This window comes from Colobus angolensis, unplaced genomic scaffold (assembly GCF_000951035.1).
Source record: "Colobus angolensis palliatus isolate OR3802 unplaced genomic scaffold, Cang.pa_1.0 Scaffold124, whole genome shotgun sequence".
NCBI lineage: Eukaryota > Metazoa > Chordata > Mammalia > Primates > Cercopithecidae > Colobus > Colobus angolensis.
The window spans coordinates 5,690,359-5,697,633 of NW_012113586.1; positions in this window are offsets into that span (position 1 = coordinate 5,690,359).

A 7,275-nucleotide genomic window follows, 5' to 3' on the forward strand; every position below is an offset into this window, starting at 1 on the left:
TTTTATTTATGATTACACATTTCACTGACATTCCTTAACAAGCATGAATGGGGAAATCTCTTACAGTTTATTATTTTTATAATGTCACTCAATACACAACTAGCCTACATAGATACATGCCATTTAAAATATTAACATTATTGCCTTATAAGCAATGATATAAAAAGTTACAGATCTAATCCACTTGTTTTATTTATTTATGTTTAATATTTACTTTATTTTCTTGACTGACTGATTGTCATTAGGGAAGGGACTTTGAGGAGGTAACATCCAAGCCATGATCTAAAAGATGAGAAAAACCAGCCACAATAAAAACTGAGGGATGAGTGTTTGAGTGGGAACAACACACACAAAGTTCCTAAGTATGGAAAGAGTTTGGCCTGTGTGAACAGCAAAAGAAGTCCAGTGTGGTGAATAATGAGAAAAGACAGAATTAGAACAAAATGATACTGGAGAGAAAATATGAACCAGACTGTATAGGGCCTTACAGAGAAGTCTGATTTTTATTCTGAATGTAATAGAAAATCACTGAAGGGTTTTAAGAAGGCACACAATCTGAAGTATATTTTTTGTTTTGTTTGCTCTTCTTGTTTTGTTTAATTGAAATTTTTATTGAGATCCTTGTAGATTCACTTGCAATTATAAGAAGTAATACAGAGAGATCTCGCTTACGATTTATCCAATTTCCTTCAATGGTAATATTTTGCAAAACTATAGTACAATACCACAAGCAAAACATTGACATTGATACAAGCCACCTATCTTATTCAAATTTCCCCAGTTTTACTTGCAGTTATGTATGTGGGTAAGTTCTATAAGATTTTTGTCACTTGCAAGTTTATATGTCCATCACCACAGTTCAAGTACTGAACAGTTACAACACCGCAAGGATCCCTCATGTTGTACTGTTTTAAACCACACCTTTCTCCCTCCACCATCTTCCCATTGCCAACCTCTGGAAACCACTAACAGTCCTCTATTTCTAAAATTTGTCATTTCCAGGTTAGCACATTATGTAATCTTTCATGAATGGCTTTTTTTTTTAACCAGGATCCCTTTTAGTGCAAATAGGATTGGCTTTTTTTAACTCAGCATAATTCCCTGGAGAGTCATCCAACTTGTATATATCAACAGCTCACTCCTTTTCATTACTGATTAATATTCCATTGTATGAGTGTACCAAAGTTTGTTTAAACATTGACCCATTGAAGGACTTGTTATTTCATTCTAGTTTCTGGCTATTGCAAATAAAGTTGCTATGAACATTCATGTACAGGTTTTTGTGTTAACGTGTTAATACATGTTTTCATTTCTCTAGGATGAATGTCCAAGAGTGCAATTGCTGAGTTTTATTGGTAATTGAAAATTTTATTTTATAAAAAGCTTCTAAACTTTTCCTGAATAGCTGTGCCATTTTACCTTTCTACCAACAATGTATGAGTGATCCAGTTTCTTTACATCTTTACTAGAACTCAGTATTATCACTATGTTTTATTTTAGCCATTCGGATAGGTTGTGGTTTTAATTTGTATATTTCTCGTGGCTAATAATGCTAAACATTTTTTAATGTGTTTATTTGCCATTTATATATCCTCCATGGGGAAATGTCTATTCATGTCATTTTCTCATTTTCTAATTGGTTATCTTTTTATTGTTGCCTTTTTATATATTCTAGTTCCTAGTCTTTTGTTGCATATATGATTTGCAAATATTTTCCCAGTCTGTAGCTTATCTATTCATCTTCTTTAGAGGGTCTTTTACAAAGTGAAAGTTTTTCATTTTTATGGAGTCTAATGTATCAACTTATTCTTTTATGGATTCTACTTTTAATGTCAAATCTAAGAACTCTTTCCCTAGTCCAAATCCTGAAGATTTTCTCTGATTTTTTTTTCTAAAAGCTTTATATATTAAACTTTAAGTTTAATCTATGATTCATTTTTAGTTAATATTTTTATAAGGAGTGAGAGTGAGTCTTAAGGTTCTTTTTCTTTTTGCCTATGGGTATCCAACCAATTGCTCCAGCATCATTGATTGAAAAGGTGATCCTTCCTGCATTGAATTGCTTTTGCACCCTTGTCAAAGTTCAGTTGGAAATATCCATGTAGGCCAATTTCTGGATTCTCTATTCTCTTCCATTGTTCTATGTGTCTGTCTCTCCACCAGCAATAAACTGTTTTGCTGTTTTGATTACTATAGCTAGTAATCCACAGTATTAAGTAAAGGGATTTCTCCCACTTTTTCTTCTTTGTTATAACTATTTTAATTTTTCTATGACTTGTGCTTTTTTCATGTAACTTTCAATATAAGCTTGTCTATTGCTAAAAAATAATTCACTGGGATTTTTATAGGAATTGTATTAAATCTGTGAACCCAAATATCTGAGACAGGTCTCAGTTAATTTAGAAAGTTTATTTTGCCAAGGCTGAGGACATGGACCCATGACACAGCTTCAGGAGGTCCTGACAACATGTGCTCAAAGTGGTCAGCACACAGTTCGGTTTCATACGTTTTAGGGAGACATGAGACATCAATCAATGTATGTAACATGAACATTGGTTTGGTCCGGAAAAAGTGGGGCAATTCAAAGCAAAGGTGAGATAACTTGAAGTAGAAAGGGAGCTTCCAGGTCATAGATAGAGAAGAGACAAATGGTTCCACTCTTTTGAGTTTCTTATTAGCCTCTCCAAATGAGGCAATAAGATATGCATTTATCTCAGTGAGCAAAGAGGTGACTCTGAATAGAATGAGAGGCAGTTTTGCCCTAAGCTGTTCCCAGCTTGACTTTTCCCTTTAGCTTAGTGATTTTGGGGCCCTAAGATTTGTTTTCCTTTCATAAACCTGTTGATTAGTTTGAGACACATTAACATCTTTACTCTGTTGAGTCCTCCAATCCATGAACGTGATATATCTCTCCATTTATTTAGGTCTTCTTTGAGTTATTTCTTCATAGTTGTTAGAATACAAATCCTGTACATGTTTTGTTAAGTATATACTACGTGTTTCATTTTCTTTGGAATGATTGTAAATGGTATGGCTTTTAATTTCAGTTACTTCATGTTCATTGTTAGTATATAGAAATGTGATTGTATTTTTCTGTATGTCTTATATCCTGCAACATTACTGAACTTACTTATTTCCAGAGTGAATTTTTAATTCCTTGGTATTTTTTTTTTACAGACCATCATCTCACTGGCAAATGGAAACAGTTTTATTTCTTTCCTTCCAATCTATATGCCTTCTATTTCTTTTTCTTGACTTATTGCAATGGCTAGAATTTCCAGCGCTATATTGAATAAGGATGGTGAGAGAAGACATCCTCACTTTGTTCCTAGTCTTAGAGAGAAAGCACTCAGTTTTTCATTCAGTGATGTTAGTTGTAGGATTTTTATATATGCTCTTTATCAAATTGAGATAATTCTCCTCTACTCCTAACTTGCTGAGTGAATTTAATTTCCAAATAACTCAGGATGTTATATGGGGACTAGAATGGAGGAGAGAAAGAGAGAAAGTGAGATGACTAGTTAGGTGACTATCAGAGTATATAAAACTAGGACGATGGCTGTGACTTGAAGTAGGGCATGGAGATAAGTTGACAGATTCAAGAACATTTTGCTATAGAATCTGTAAGTTTTTCTAATGATTGGATGATTAAAATGAGAAATTGCACATTTGGCAGCAAATAATAGAAAATTCTACTACAATGACTTAAATAGAGAAGTGTTTCTCCCATTTAACAATAAGTCTGAATCTGAGAAGTCCAGGGCTGGTGTGGTAGTTCTGTGATGTCATCAGTGTCATAAGATCTTTCTATCTTTTGCTCTCTCATCATTAGTGTATGGCTTTCAAACACATGGTCACGAGATAAATGCCATACTTCCAGGCACCTCTGCTGAGTTCCAGTAAGGAAGATAGAGGCAGAGTTACAAAGATTTTAACTTTAGGCCTAGCTTGTCCCATAAAGTGTTAGGTAAATTGAACAACATCATATACAAGTGAAGTTACATTACATTCTTCACTAGGTTCTTCATCCACGGACACATTAAAGATGAACTGAATCTTGATCTAAGAATAGGTTTTCTAAACAAAACCAATGGAAGAAATTTTTTAAAACTTAGAACCTTGATACGGTAATTATTTGTAAAGGTAGTTATCTGTAAACATCTAAAATAAAATAAAATAAAATAAAAAAGAAAACAGAACAACTTTCCAAGAAGCCCTTATCCCCAGAATTCTTTTACATCTCATTAGTCAGAACTATGTCACGTGACCACCCTAAACTGCAAGGGAAGCTCTGGGAAAGAGACCGTTTAATTTTTCTAGTCTATATAGTGAAAATGGACAAAGGAAAAATGCACTAGAATTGGATGATTCGAACAACCAAAAGTGCCTGCTGTGATGACCTTGATCACAGCAGCTTTACTGGTGTGGTGAGAGTGAAATCAGATTCTAAGGATTAATAAGAGTAATTGGGAGGTGAGGTAGTGAAACACAATGAGTAGAAATGTTTTCTATCTATCTGACTAGAGGTTTGTGAAAAAATAAAGCAAAAAATTTCCCCAGACCCCACAACTCAATCTAGATACCATTCCACTTCTCTGCCTCTCTTTGTATGAAGCAGTAGGCTGTGTTTGTAAGATGATGGAAATTGTTTTGTAGTGAAGAGGGGGAAGGACTAATGATGCAGGGAGGCAAGAGGATACAAAAGAAGACTTCAAATGGTTCATACCTGTGGGTTTCAGCCTGCTTGTAATCCCTTCCTGACCACCAGACTTTCGACTTGCTTAAACAGCCTCCACAATTGCAATTGCATAAGCCAATGCCTTGTAATAAATCTCTTAAAATTCCTGGTTTGGCTTCTCTAATTGATCACTAACTGATAACAGAATTTGGTCCCTGAAAAGTCCTTGAAAAGGCAGTAAAGTTATGTACTGTTTTCCGTGAAAGCAGAGAAGAGGGACACTTGCCTGTAGAGGGGAATGAAGTCTTCTGAAATGTAGTTTTATTTAAACTAAGTCTTAAAGAATTATTTAAAATGACTAAGACAAGGAAGGAAGAGAAGCAGTGGTGTGCTGGCAAAACAGCTCACTGGAAAAAATCAAACTTTATCTGTAGCATTTGATAACTTCCTGGTATATATACTCCCACCATGCCCAATTTTAAGCTACCAGTGTAATGTCACAGAATATAGAGTTGGAAAAAGGTGTACACAATCAGCTTTCATAACTGGTATGAGTTTGCGTCACTGATTAGAAGGGCATAGGAGGAACACCATGCACAATAGAAAAGTAAACACCAAAGTTCTTTCTTCCACAATATACTTTATCATGGAGAAAAAAATCTAGTGGACACCCTTCTTCACCCAGTTGTCATTGCAGTAAAAAGCAAAACTCAGAAGCATGCCTGAGGTTTCTGACAACATGTAATAATGAGCACCATGATGATTAATTCAAACAAGAAACTTCTAGACATTTTCTTATAAAAGGCAGATATTATCATTTGGCTGGGGTCAATGACTAGCAAACTCACAGATGTGATTCAAACCTAGGCAGCCTAGAGAGAATGCTGTTTCAACTATAGAATGCTTCTTCCCTACTGCTTCCTATTATAAGAACAAAGTCAAGAGACCAAAATATGTACCTGGAAAAAACTTACATACCCTATTAATCTGGAGTCAAATTTTTGAGCATCTCTATAGTGAGATTAAAATGTCCGCTTGGTGGCAGGGCACATTTAATGCCCTGGATTACAGTGGATCTGTAATCCCAGGACTTTGGGAGGTCAAGATGGGAGGATCTCTGGAGGCCAGAAAGCCCAGACCAGCCTGGGCAACATAGCAAGATCCTGTCTCTAAAAAAAAAAAAAAAAAAGTCAGCTTAGTTTTGCAATAATTTAAAAGTCAGATTCTAACTCATACATCTATGGCTAATTGATTTTAGGCAAGGGTACCAAGACCATTCAATGGGGAAAGAATAGTCTCAACAAATGGTGCTAAGACAAATAGATCTCTACATGCAAAAGAATGAAGTTGGACCCCTACCTCACACCATATAAAAAAATAAACTCAAAATGCGTCAGTGAGAACTAAAATCATAAAACTCTTAGAAGAAAATATAGGGGTAAATCTTCATGAGTTTGGATATGGGCATGGTTTCTTAGATATGACATTAAAAGAATACAAGTAATACAAAAATAGATAAATTAGACTTCATCAAAATTAAAAACTTTTGTGCATCAAAGAACATTACCAAGAAAGTGGAAAGATAATCTACAATCTACAAAATGGGAAAAACATATTTGCAAATAATATATTTATCAGGGTCTAGTGTCCAGAATACACAAAGAACTCTTACAACTCAACAACAAAAAGACTAAATTTAAAAATGGGCAAAGGATTTGCATAGACATTTATCCAAATATATACAGATAACCAAAAGCACATGAAAAGATACTCAACATCATTAGCCATTAGGGAAATGCAAATCAAAACAATAATGAAGTACCACTTCACACCCATTAGCATGACTATAAAAAAAAAAACAGAAAAGTACTGGTGAGCATGTAGAAAAGTTATAAACCTCATATAAACCTTATACACTCCTGGTGGGAATGTAAAATGGTTCATTGCAGTGGAAACAAGTTTTGTGACTACTCAAAAAGTTAAATATAGAATTTACCATATGATCAAGCAATTCCACTCCCAGGTCCATAACAAAAAGCATTTAAAACAGGTATTCAAAGAAACACATGTTCATAGCAGCACTATTTACTATAGTCAAAAGACAGAAACAATAAAATGCCCATCAAGAAATGAATGGAGGCTGTCATGGCAGCTCACACCTGTAATCCCAGCGCTTTGGGAGGCCAAGGCAGGTGGATCACTTGTGGTCAGGAGTCCAAGACCAGCCTTGCCAACATGACGAAACTCTCTCTCTACTAAAAATACAAAACTTAGCTGGGCAATGGTGGTGTGCTGCTGTAATTCCAGTTACTCAGGAGGCCAAGGCACAAGAATCACTTGAACCTGCGTGGCGGAGGTTGCAATGAGCCAAGATCATGCTACTGCACTCCAGCCTGGGTTACAGAGTGAGACCCTATCTCAAAAAAAGAAAGAAGAAGAAGAAGAAGAAGAAGAAGAAGAAGAAGAAGAAGAAGAAGAAGAAGAAGAAGAAGAAGAAGAAGAAGAAGAAGAAAGAAGAAGAAGAAGAAGAAGAAGAAGAAGAAGAAGAAGAAGAAGAAGAAGAAGAAGAAGAAGAAGAAGAAGAAGAAGAAGAAAGA